Source organism: Podarcis filfolensis (genome assembly GCF_964270895.1).
Source record: "Podarcis filfolensis genome assembly, chromosome: Z".
NCBI lineage: Eukaryota > Metazoa > Chordata > Lepidosauria > Squamata > Lacertidae > Podarcis > Podarcis filfolensis.
Genome location: NC_139617.1, coordinates 15,358,351 through 15,371,200, shown reverse-complemented (window position 1 = coordinate 15,371,200; position 12,850 = coordinate 15,358,351). Strand labels below are relative to the sequence as shown.

Below are 12,850 nucleotides of genomic sequence, written 5' to 3'. Positions count from 1 at the left end.
TCTGAGTTCAACATTACTTCTTTGACCACATTCTCATTGCCAGCCACTGTAGCAGGATTTTAGAAGCAGGCTAAAGAGCAAAGTTGTAGTAAATCCTATCAGATAGCCTATTTATTCTAGAGGAATGCTAAAGAAAGTCTCCATATCTTTTAGAAATTCTTGATTTCTGTTGTATTTAATCCCCCCACCCACCTGCACCCTAAAAACCAGAATGAAAACCAGTGTGGGTTGAGTAGATTGCCTTATGAAATTTTAATGCATTCTGTTGGCGACAATATCATTTGCATGGACTTATTCTAAATGAAGCAATATCAGAGTGTGTTTGCATTCTGATAGATAATATATCCCACAAAGATCTTTGGGGTAGAAGAATCTCTTTAGTTTCGGCTCCCTCAGTTTCTAATTTTTCCAGTCTTAAATTTAGTTCTCCACATTTCTACAGCAATTTCCATTAAAAAAAAAAAACCTGAATGAAAAAAACACTGCCATTTTAGTGGAAAATTTGTACACAATTTGTAGATATGCAAATTCCAAGGGATAGCTTGGTTTCAGCTCTCATATTGTTTTAGAAAGTGCAAATTTGGTAGCTTTGGCTTTAAATGTGAACAGAATCAATTAATTTCCCCAACCCAAATTTCAGGGATGAGGAACCTGGGGCCCTCCAGAAATTACTGGACTACCCCCGACTATCAGGGACGCTGATAAGAGTCCAACAATGCCTCTACAAAGGCCCAAATATGTATCCCCAAGTTAATTCAGATATTACTTGGTATCCAAACCAAACTGCCACAGTGAGCAGGAGTTAAACTATGTAAGGAAATTTATATGTCTCGAACATAGGCACATAGGAAACTGCCTTATACTAGGTTACTCTAGTGGTATGTTTGGGTCAGTATTGTCCCTGAGCTCTGGCCTTGCTAGCTAGGGGTGATGGGAGTTGTAGTTCTACAACATCTGGGGACCCACAAGTTGAGAAAGGCTGGTCTACACTGAATGGTAGCAGCTCTCAAGGGCCTTTGGAGATGCCCTCCCTGGAGATGCTAGGAATTGACCTTGGAAACTTCTGCATGCAGAGCAGCTGCTCTACCACAAATCTATGTCCCTTTCATAGAAGGGACCACAAGGGTCATCTAGGCCAGCCCCCTGAAATGCAGGAATATTTCGACCCTGAGATTAAGAGTCCCATGTTCTACTGATTGAGCTATCCAGTCACCTGGTGCTGTTCATCAGGGGCGTAGCTAGCTGCTCTGGCACCCAGAGCGGTGGGGGCTGGGCAAACCACCCACGGGGCGGGGCGATCCGCCCAGGAGGGCGCCATCGCGAGCTGCCCACAGAGTCCACCTGGCAGATGCAAGCCCCACTCTGCCGGTTTGGGCAGCGCGGGGCCCCGAGCTACCGTGTCACTCCCAGGAGAAATGCATGGCTCAGGCACACTGCCGGCCAGGCCCCGTGGTAAGTGCTGCCCCCCACGGTGTGCCATTTTGACACCTCCCCCAGGGATGACACCCAGGGCAGCCTGTCCCCACTGCACCCACCTTCCTTCGCCCCTGCTGTTCATAGGGCTGTGCTGGAAATCTGTTGCAAGAGGAACTCATGGGCCTAAGGAGATCAGGCTTCAGCCTGATTTAAATGTTTTTCGATAATCTGCAGTCCTTATAAATCACTGATAAGTGATTTATAAGGACTGAAATCTCAGCTCTACCTCTTTTTATTTTCTTTGTGCTTCTCCTTCAACGACTCTGAGCCAAGCAATGTTTTTGGAGAGAAGTAGTGGTTGGTAGGGAGGCATTAAAGCTAATAATGATTTGTGAATTCTTCTTATGATGCCTGTTCCCGGAGCTTAGAGAAAGCGGAAGGCGCAGCAGAAACAGGAAGCGAAACTGCCACAAAGCCTTGCATAAGTCATTAACAATGGGACAAAGAGACAACCTGCGAAGAACATGGCAGTTTGCTTCATATATGAAACAGATTAATGCTAATACTGTGAACAGCTGGATAGCAGGATACTCAGTAATGAGGAAAGCCATTTTAATTTGATTTTAGTCTTACTTTTTAATTGAAGTTATTAGCGCTGTAACAAAGAAAAAAAGGAAAAGGGGGGAAAGCACACAGCTGCTGACAAAAAAGAAGGAAGCAATAGGGCTTTACTCCTAGAACTAATTAGCTGTGGTCTTGGAACCAGGCAGGTTCAAAACGGGAGAGGGGAGTCCATAGGTGAAGACAGATTATTGTTCCATATTTAGCGCACAATTGCATCTCATGCAGCTACTCAGAGACGGTGACAGCAGGAGAGCTACAGAGGAGTCTTGTGCCAACTGCAGAGAGCCCTGTAGGGCTGCTTTGATGCTGACCTGCATATGCATATGTGAGCATAAAATAATTCCAAACCTTAGGCACCACCAATTGCAAGGGGTTGCACAACTTGTTTCCAAGAGGCTTTCAGTTCCACTTTACAAATCCGATGCTGTCAAGCCTCTGTAAGGGTCGGCCCCGAAGGCAGAACCTGGGACTGTGGTGGAGAGTGGGTAGGGGAAGGAGAGTCAGCTCTCAGTTTGGCCAGGCCAGTTAACTGACCCCAAATAGTCAGGGGTCAAGTTCTAAGGCAGCCATCAGGGATAAGGCAGAAGTCATCAGTCTCCAGTTCAATGCCTTTCATTGTTTGAGCTGGCTGGAAATTATGGGAGTTGTAGTTCAAAACATCTGGATGCCATCAGGGTGACATAGAAGCTTAGGTAATATCATCACACAAGATGCAAGATACTATGGCTTTATGGGGCCCTGTTGACAGGGACTGCTGGGTGACTGAGTTGCTTGGGAATGCAGTAGCTATGACCTGAATCACAAAGGGGAAGCTCTGGCCCTCCAGATATAGCTGAACTACAGTTCTCATCTTCCCTGGCCATTCACCAGACTGGCTGGAGCAGATTGGAGTTCCATAAGTTCCCTATCCCTGACAATGATGGTGCCCTCAAACTGAAAGAACTCAGTCTACCAGGGCAGTGGAAACAGCACTGATGGAAGAGGTGGTCAAGATTCCCCACCCCTGCTGACCACTAAGAGCACTGGCTTAAGACCCTCCAATAACATTTTATTTATTATTAATTCATTTTACTTCATTTGTACCCTGCTCTTCAGCAAAAAGGTTCCCAGAGCCTCTTACATACAACAAAATGGGAAAGTCCCTACCCACAGGCATACAACAACACGACACACAAGGGGAAAGGGACAAGGAGGGAAGAGGAAAACATTTTAAAGTATCCAGGATCCCTGACATGCACTTAGGGCAGTTTTCTTTCTTGCTTTCTTTCTTAAATATATCTTTATTTGCTTTGAAATATTACAGCCAAAGTAATCAAAGCAAGTATTTAGGGCAGTTCTCTTGCAGTGCCCAGTTAGGGCAACATAATTGAAGAGCCACTTCACATGCCAGCAGGAGCATACACATGTGAAGTCATACATTCTTTCATTTTTCAAATATGAAGCTTGGATTGGAAGTACAGCCGACAGAAGAGAGTGTTGACCACGCAAAAGTTATGAGTTATCCAGAGCCATCATACTAACTCCAAATCAATCAAAGGGCATGATGATGCCAACATCCCTATTGTATTTTTGTGCTTGAAAAAAATCTTTGATATTAGGGATTGTTGGGATATTTGGTTCACTTTGCATGTAAAGACAAATCTATCAAGTTTGCAGTCCCAAAAACAATACACAAACCAAAACACAGTCATCCTTTGAAATTTGCACTTCTATGAATTTTGCAATGCAGTTCTTCAGCCAACTAATGTGTGCTAAAATGCATTAGCTAGGGTATAGTGTGCATAAAAATAATATATCAGTGAACATTATAAGAAATGCACAAATGAATTTTCACGTGGACTTTTTAAAATAAAAAATTACAAATTGATGTGGAAATGTGTAGATTTGAATTTAAGATAGTAAAAATTAAAAAAAAAATGAGAGAAACTGAAATTGAATATTCTTCCATCTCCATTAATATCTTAGCATACAGTGCTTAAGCTCCAGAGTCCTTGGCCAGATGGGTGAGGTATAAATAATAAGTTGTTGTTGTTGTTGTTGTTGTTGTTGTTGTTGTTGTTATATTATGTGCTTCTGCAGTCCATGCTTGCACAATGTTTCCATTGTAGAAAGTAGGGTACCAGTTCTGCAGGCGGTTTCAGTAAATAACATAAGCCCACAATATCCTCACAGTCAATGTTTTAGATATCTGAAGTTCTCAATTCATGTGGTGCAAACTGGCTTATTGCTACATTGCTGACAATGCACTTCAAGAATACTTGAATATTAGATTTCCATCACTTTATATAACCGTGTGCCTCAATCCATAATGCAGGCTGTCTTCTTGCTGCATCCTCATTGGTAACTTTTTGTCATCTTCCCTCATCATTCACGAGAACAATGAAGGAGACAACAGCCTGTCCCAGACTGATGGGATATCAATCACATTCAACTGCCGGGGCAATCTGAAGAGCAAGTGTTGTCTGTTTTTGCTGCTGCATTGGTGATGGATTATCCTAATGAGTGATGAATGCAATGGCACTTCATTTCCCGCTTTCCCCCTTCCTTTTTGTTCAAGGGTTCACAAGCAGAGTCCTTCCAAACCACCTGGGTTGCAGTATGTCAGTATCAAAATGATAGCTTGCTTTCTATGCAGCACTGCCTTCTTCCAGACTGATTGTAAATTGTTTTTGTTTGTATGGAAAACGTGTCCTGCTTTTCCTTTTCCTTTTTTTTAAAGCTTATATCTTGTGTTGAGCGCCTTGCCAGTTTCTCAGAGGTGTGTGTGCAGCTTGAGTTGCTGGATTTGACAAGTGTGGTCTGGGATTACATGTCCCAGTCATTTCAAGGACTGAGTTTGCATTAGTGGTGAGTAGAAATGGTTTGGGAGCAGGTTCTCTCTGGGAGTGCCTATGCCAGCCTTTGCCAATACCTCCAGATATTTTGGACTACAACTCCCTAATGCTCCCTAATACAAGGGCAGTATGATGCATTGATCAGTTAAGCCTGCAAGGGAGGCTCATTGGCTCCCAGCTGTGCAGAACAATTCCCATTAGAGAGGTTTTAAGGCAGGGCAAGTCATGATATGCTCCATCTGGCAGGAGAGCTGCTAGGATGATGGACAGCGACCCCTTGTGGCAAGTCAGAGGGCAGCTTCTCTGTGAAGTCCCTGGACTGACCCCATTTGATCCTCCTGGGGGTAATAGAGCAAGCAGCATGTGCCTCCAGCTGTTTTGTACGGCAATGCCCTTCACTCATGGACAGCACAGCTGTGCTGTCTGGAGTTGTACAAAACAGCTGGAAGGCCTGGCCTATGCCCACATGAACTTCAGCCTTCAGATCAGCACTAGAAGCCCAGCTCTTGCTCACCATTAACTAAGATCAAATTGGTGGGGAAAAGAGACAGTGGTATCCCCATGATAGAAAGAGTTATAGAACTCTTTCCCCAGGGAAATTCACCAAGACCCTCTGCTTTCCTGGTTTTAGATGTGCACAAAGATCTTCTTGTGTTGGATGTTTTCCTGAACTCTTGTTTCCAGCAGTTGCTATTGTCGCATTGTTCTGCTACTGATTTTTTTTTGTCCTGAATTGTATTTATATAGTTGTAAATTTCACTGCATTTTGTTGTGAAAATTGTGGTATAAATAACACAGCTAACTAAATAAAAGTGAAACTTAAGTGAGCACCAGTGGACATGGGAGAAATTGACCAGCCTGAAAGAACCAGAATCTGATAACTTTGGTCCCATCCAAAGAAGAACTCTGTTTTCATGTGCACTTTAAACTCAGGTTGGCACAGCTAAACTTACCTCCTTTCCTCTATATTCTGGAATGGTACTTTCACTTCTAGGGAATACACACACACACACACACACACAACATTAAACATTACTTTGAGGGCCTGCTTCCAAATTCTTTGCTGGGGAAATGAGGACTTGGATACCTGACATGTTGATCACCCCAATAATGAGAAACACAGTTAAAGTACATAGGATAACAAGATGCGGGTGTAACACGATGGCAGAATAATTGCAATACTGCTAGCTTCAATTGTCTCCTGAGAGCAATTATGGAGGCCAGGAAAGAAAGCTGTAGCAAGATAGCTCCAAGCACAACACCAAAAAGCTAAAATCTTCCCGGGCCAAACGTTCCTTTTATGTAAGTTTTGGTTGCATTCCTTTTATAACCATTCATTTTGTAGGTGAGCATAACCTAGCAATGGGATGAAAAAGGCAAGGTTGAAGTAATCAAAAGAAATAAAAATAGGGCAGCCATGCAGATTGTGTCCTCAAACTCCCTGCCCAGGAAGTTGCAAACTTGGACTCATCTTTTTATTTTGCCTCCTCCTTATCTAATTTGCTCTGCCTCTCATACCTGATCTGCTAACATGACTGGAAAGGCATTTAATGGTTTGGGAACCCGGAGCATGTTTTCAAGCTTTCAGGGTAAGCGGCTACACAGCTGTTGTTTTTTTACTACAGTCATACCTTGGATCCCAAAAGCCCTGGTACTTGGACATTTTGGCTCCCGAACACCGCAAACCCGGAAGCAATTGTTCCGGTTTGCAAACGTTCTTTGGAACCCGAACGTCTGACGGGGCTTTCACGGCTTCTGATTGGTTGCAGAACCTTCCTGCAGCCAATCAGAAGCTGCAACTTGGTTTTTGAACGTTTTGGAAGTCAAACGGACTTCCAAACAGATTCCGTTCAACTTCTAAAGTACGACTGAATTATTTATTAAATTTGTATACCGCCCTTCATCTAAAGATTGCAGGGCAGTTCAGAATATAAAAATAGAAAGTGAGAACACAAAATACGTAATACAAACAAACAAACAAACAAACAAACAAACAAACAAACAACCTCCCAATAAATTATAAGCCCATAGAGTATTATCAAGCCTGATTATCAAGAAATGGTTTCATCTGGTGCCTAAAGATAGGTAATGAAGGCACTAGGCAAGCCCCAGGGAAATCTCAGCAGCCTGCCCAGATTCTAGGCACTAGTGGGAGACAAGCTTACGTCGTCTTCCTGACACAGTTCTTTACAGATTTCTGGGGTGATTTTTGCAGCCCCTGAGCTTGGCACCCAGTGCAGGGGAACAGGTCCACCTTTGGTAGTGGTCATACTCAGACCTAGATTTGAAATATATGCTCACCAAAGTTCTTATATTGTCCATTGATGAAGCTAGGGCCAACCTGAGGACTCAAGCTGGAGGCTGAAGTGCCGAAGGTACTATTCTGTGGTGCATGCAGGAGCAGGAGGCCTGTTTCCTAACATGCATACCAGACATGACCAATCCAGGTGCCAATTTTGAGTGCTGATGCCTGCCTGTCTTCCTGCCTGCCAATTGCTGTTTCACATGGTCACACTCTTCTGCTTCCCAAGGCAGCTGCCAAGTGGGAGCCCGGAGCTGCACCAGGGAGTCAGAACCGTGGGACATACTAAATGCATCAAAGCCAGGAAGGCTTGAGCAGGAAGCCTTTTTACAGTCGTCTCTGTCTAGGAAAACCCAGTGCCAGCTTGGCTGGCTGGCTTTGTGCCTGAGAACACTTCCCTGCCCAGGAAAATGATCTAATCTGCAGTCATAGGGGTTCATCACAAAGGGCAGCTGCACACAGAGCTGAGGATCCCCAGTTGTAGACTCAGTTTGTTGTTGTTGTTACATTTTTTTTCTCCAAGCATCTGGAGGTGGCATACATGGGTCTCGCCCTCCCCATTTTATCTTTGCAACAGCTTTGTGAGGTAGGTTAAGCTGAGACAGTGTCTGATTCAAAGCCACCCAGTGGGCTTCATGGCTGAGTGCAAATTAGAACCCTGGTCTCCCATGTCCTAGTCCAACACCCTGGCCATTGCCCTACTTCTCCAATACTTCTGTACCTGAAGATAGCTTGGAGGCTTGAGTATACATGATTGTGTGTACTCAGCTCACCAGCCTAGCTTCCAGTGTCAGGCATGAGTTCCCTCACTTTCTGCTCAAGTCCCCAGAATGTCACCACATGATAATGAAGATTTTATAAAAATCAAGTATCTTAGGCAGGGACTTCTGCACCCAGCTGGAAAAGCCCTTTGAGACAAAAATGGGGGTCTGTTGTTTGCAGAAATAGTGTGTGCTTGTAAATCTCAACAAGAGATGCTGTCCCTACACTGGAATCCCAGCTTCCAGTTACTGTGGATCAAACTTCTGATATCTGAGGGGCTTCCATGAGAAAGTTTTTTTGGGGTATATATGTGATAAGACAGTCTCTCAAGTTAATACAGCAGTACCAACAAAGTCTTGAAGTTGGCCCGGTAGCAAATTGGCAGTCAGTGCATATCCTGCAGACAAGGTGTTTTGACTTTGTCAGAAGAATATATGTGCCTATAAATGGCCTTGTTCATGCACAATAAGAGCTTGGATCAACAAATATCTGTTTCCGGAAAACCAGTGTTCAGGGCAGCTGTGACTCAGTCCGCAGAGGCAGAAACAAGTCTTAACTGGAGCCCTTGTATTGTGTTGCAAGGGCTAGCTGATGCAGAACTCAGCAAAGATCCTACCAGTTCTATTAGTGGTGGTTTTCCAGGCCAGCCACAATGTGGTGCTTCCATATTTAAGAAGGACTGAAGCAAAGCAAAGGAATGCAAACAGAAGGTGTAATAATTCAACAATGAGGCAGTTGAACAAGGTTAATAAGACCTTTGTTAAAGTCAAGATGAAGCTGCAAACTCAACCATGCCTATTCAGAATTGAATTCAGTGGGGCTTACTTCCAGGTAAGTAGGCCTAGGATTGCAGCCTAGGCCCCTCCTGATGCCTGCCTATATGGTAACTACCAACCACAAACAACAGGAAGGAAAACTAAACTAAACTTCTTTGAGCCTAAGGGGCAATAAAAAAATTGCTAAGCTGTGTAGCTTGGGAACACCCCCAAATTCTGACAAGGAATATCTATTGTGACGTAATGGAAGGAAAGAGCACAGGAATGTTTCATTGTCCAATGTGGGGTTGTTGGCAGGGGAGTCAAGAATGGTCAGGGGAGATGGAATTTCCTGGGTTGGTTCTGGGAAATGGTTCCCCCACACCGCCTCTTCTGGCTTAGCAGGTTCCAGAGAAAATTAAGCTCTGCATTGCTTTTTGAAGGTGCAAGCTTCATCCTTCTATCCTCTAGGGACAACACTGGTTGTTCTAGGCAAAGGGATGGCAGCATGGAGGAGCTGGTGAAGCTGCTTGCTTTCAAGGATTACAGTGCAGTCCTACTCATATTAGACCCAATTTACACAATTCATTCATCCATTCGTTCATTGAATTTCTAAACTGCCCTTCGTCTGAGACCACTGGGTGCCTTACAATATTAAAAATGCATATCATAGTAACAAAAAACTCACTACCCCCCCCATTTAAAAGGCCATATAGATTATTTAATTAGCCATATGCATAGGAGAAAAGGAATATTTTTGACTGGCTCCTAAAGATATGTAACAAAGGTGCCAGGCAAGAGCATTCCACAAGTGGGGAGCCACTGCAGAAAAGGCCACGACTGATTTAGGTCCATTAATTTCAATGGGCCTACTTTGGGTGGGACTAAGTTGGATGCAACCCAGAATCTTTGCAGTGGGGGAGGAGGAGGAGAAAACCACAACAACTTGGCTCCACCTGTGTCACCTGCTTGGCCATGAAACCACCTCACCAAGTCCAGGGACCACCAGGATAGTCACATAGGTGCCTGTCGTCTCATTGATCAGGTAAGGATGGCATCTGGTCATTGTCATTAGGCAAACACCCTCACTTTATATAGTTTTGGATGATGAACATATTTTTTTTTGTTTTGGCAAGTCTACTTTTGTTTAAACTGTTATTGATTTCATCTTTGTTTTTAATAATGATGGTTTTATATAACTTTGTTTTTAATTGGTATGTAGACTCTCTCGCTGCATTTTCATCCATTATTTTATCGGGCATGATATTTATCAATTTTGTTTGTAGAGCTTTTTGATCAAGTGGTTTTATACACTTTCCAAAAACATTAGTGGAAACCCCTCTACCTTCAGGGTTTAGCGTGGAGCTGGACTTAACCATATTCAAACATTTGTTTAAATATGGGTGAGTCTAGCTATGCAAAAAGGAAGAATGCCCTTTTGCACCCAGTAACCACAGTAGGATTGCTCAATGCAAGGACTGTAATAAAAGCAGAGCAGGTGATTGCTGTAATGCCACATCATGCATTATATGGCAAAAAAGTGACAACCGCTGACAGGAACACTGCTGTACAGAATGAGAATGAATGCATCCCTTTAAGTAATCGGATTGTTAAAAGAGAAGTAAGGTAACATAAGGATAAGAAGAAATAGACTCCTTGAACATAATGGAAGCTAAGTTTTCTGTAGCATCAAATGTTAATTCTAAAAACTGCCTGGAGCACCTTTTAATAAGGTTTGTGCTTCTTCTGTTTTTTAGATGAGAAGAGAGGAGAATTACGAACAAGGGATGGGTTAAAGAATTCCCTAGTGATTTGTGATCTGTTTACTGTGGGAGCCACCTGCGCCTCTACTAAGAAACAGGTATCAGGTGGGTGGAGAAGAGTATATATATATATATATATATATATGCACAATTTGGGTGAGTATTGAGTTAAAAACAGCTTTGGTTAAATGAATGCTGTTATCAACATTGAGTATTAACAATGTGGTTTATATATATATAAATTTATGTTATCTACTTATAAGACATTTTAGAAGTATTTCATTTTCTAATGGACCTTCTTCCCTCCAAGTTGATAGAAATCCGAGATTCACTTTATTTATTTTTCTATTTTTTAAAATTAAATTTTCTGTTTTAAATTTTAGAACATTCATTTAAACAACCTTAAAATATCAATGACTTCCCTTCTTCTCTTTCCATGGTTCATTTTGCATAACATAAATCCCTGCATATTTTATATAAACTAAACCATTCACTATTCCATTATTACATCCATCAAAACTTATTTACCCTGTTGAATTTATCTTAATGCTGCCCATTTTTTCAAATATACACAATTTTCTTCCATATATTCAATGAACATTTTCCAATCTTCTTTAAATGTATGTTCTTCTTGTTCTCTTATTCTATATGTTAGGTTCTCAATCTGCGCATATTCCAGAAATTTAAGTTGCCATTCTTCTTTAGTTGGGACTTTGCTCATTTTCCATTTTGGGGCTAACAAAACAAAAAAACAGAGATTCACTTTAGAGCCAGAGGTTGGTGGTGAGATGCACTTATCTTCCCAACACAAGTACTGACATTGCCTTGGGAACATATGAGGCGACCTTATATCATGTCAGACCATTGGTCAGGCAAGTGATCAGTCTAGCTCAGTATTGTCCACAATCATATGCTGACTTGCAACAGCTCCCCAGAGCTTCAGATAACTTGGATTCCTAACCATACCTGGAGAATTAAAACCTGAATCCTTTTGTATGTGCACTACCATTCAGCTACTCTGTATTAACATGGCTGTGAAACTGTCACGGGCACCTATTGGCTAATGCCTGTGATATCACTGGTGACGAGTGACATCATTGTTAGTCTTTGTCCATGTGGTTTTTTGTTTGTTTTTTAGTGTGTATTCAGCATGGTATAAATATGAAGATATTATTCATTTGTAAATAAGTGCTAAACATACCCTTTTAATATGGGGCATTGAAAAAGGTTTTATTTTTGTTGACTGCAGTTGTTTTCAGGGTGGAAAGGCTCTCACTCTTATATATCCAGTAAATACTGTAAAAGTTACATTTCTAACTTGTTCCCAACAGACGTGAATGTTTGGATTTATTCACATGGGTGGGGGGTTGGCTTTTCCTGTAAGCGTTCTTATCTATTGTTCTACATCTCATTATAAAAGAGTGATACCCCTGTGTGTGTCTTTTTTTAATTGGATACCATTTCTGTGGAGGCCCTATCCTTGGTATTCTAATTAGAGGCATAGAATAACAGCAGCACAAGAGAAACAAGCAACAGAAAGGAACTATGCTCCTCCTTTCTGAACCATTTGATCGCCATCTTCAAGGAGCAATAATCTCTTCATTTTCAGACTGTACTTACTCATCGAAGCCCTTCTTGAAAGTCTCATTTCCCTTTCACCTGAAAATGCAAAAACCTTGTGAGACACAGCTAGCGTGCTGGCAAAGATTAAGAACATCGGTGCCTGCAGTGGATCAGCTTTGCACTCAGCGGTAGGCAATGTTGTAATCAGTGGGAATTACCCATATGGGGTTTAAAAGACATTGCGATAATTGAGCCTGAGGTGGGGGGGGGGGGGAAGACTCACAAAAGCCGGTGGAGGCTTACATCGAGCTGCTACATCCTGGTCTTAACTGTGGTTCTCTGGATAGTTGCTGTTAAATTGGAAGCCGTCGCCATTTGGCGTAGTGCAACTACATCTTTGAATGCAGGCCTTTTCTCTCACCTAACAGGCCTCTTGCCTTTCATGGCTTCATCAGGAGTCAATCTGTTCCATTAGGACTTCATCAATAATTACTTTAGAACAACTGAACTACTTGATGCTGCTAATTTGCAGAGATTCCAAGTTTCCCCAAATAATAACTCATTAATTCTGAAAGGCAATTAGACCCGCTCTTCAGCCGAGGTTGTTTATTTAAGCCTAGATAGTTAGGAATCTTTATGAAAGTTCTGCTTCGCTTGCTAGAGCACCTGTTACAGGGCCAAGTGTGCCCCTGAAGGCAGGAACATAGGAAGCTGCCTCATACCTAGTCAGACCACTAGTCCATCTAGCTTGCCAGTGTCTATATATACCAGCAGCAGCTGTCCAGGGATTCAGGCAGGGAGTATTCACCTACCTAGAGATGCCAGGGATTG

General features: G+C 42.5%; 1 long non-coding RNA gene across 1 annotated transcript in view; it reads left to right on the top strand.

The window, feature by feature from the left end:
• LOC310754362 overlaps window positions 1–12,194 on the top strand; it is a 43,751-nt gene extending 31,557 nt beyond the window's left edge. The window contains exons 3-4 of the long non-coding RNA XR_014543751.1: window positions 10,451–10,561; window positions 12,066–12,194. This is a non-coding gene — a long non-coding RNA (uncharacterized lncRNA). The remainder of the gene's footprint in view (window positions 1–10,450; window positions 10,562–12,065) is intronic.
• Window positions 12,195–12,850: the final 656 nt, after the last annotated feature.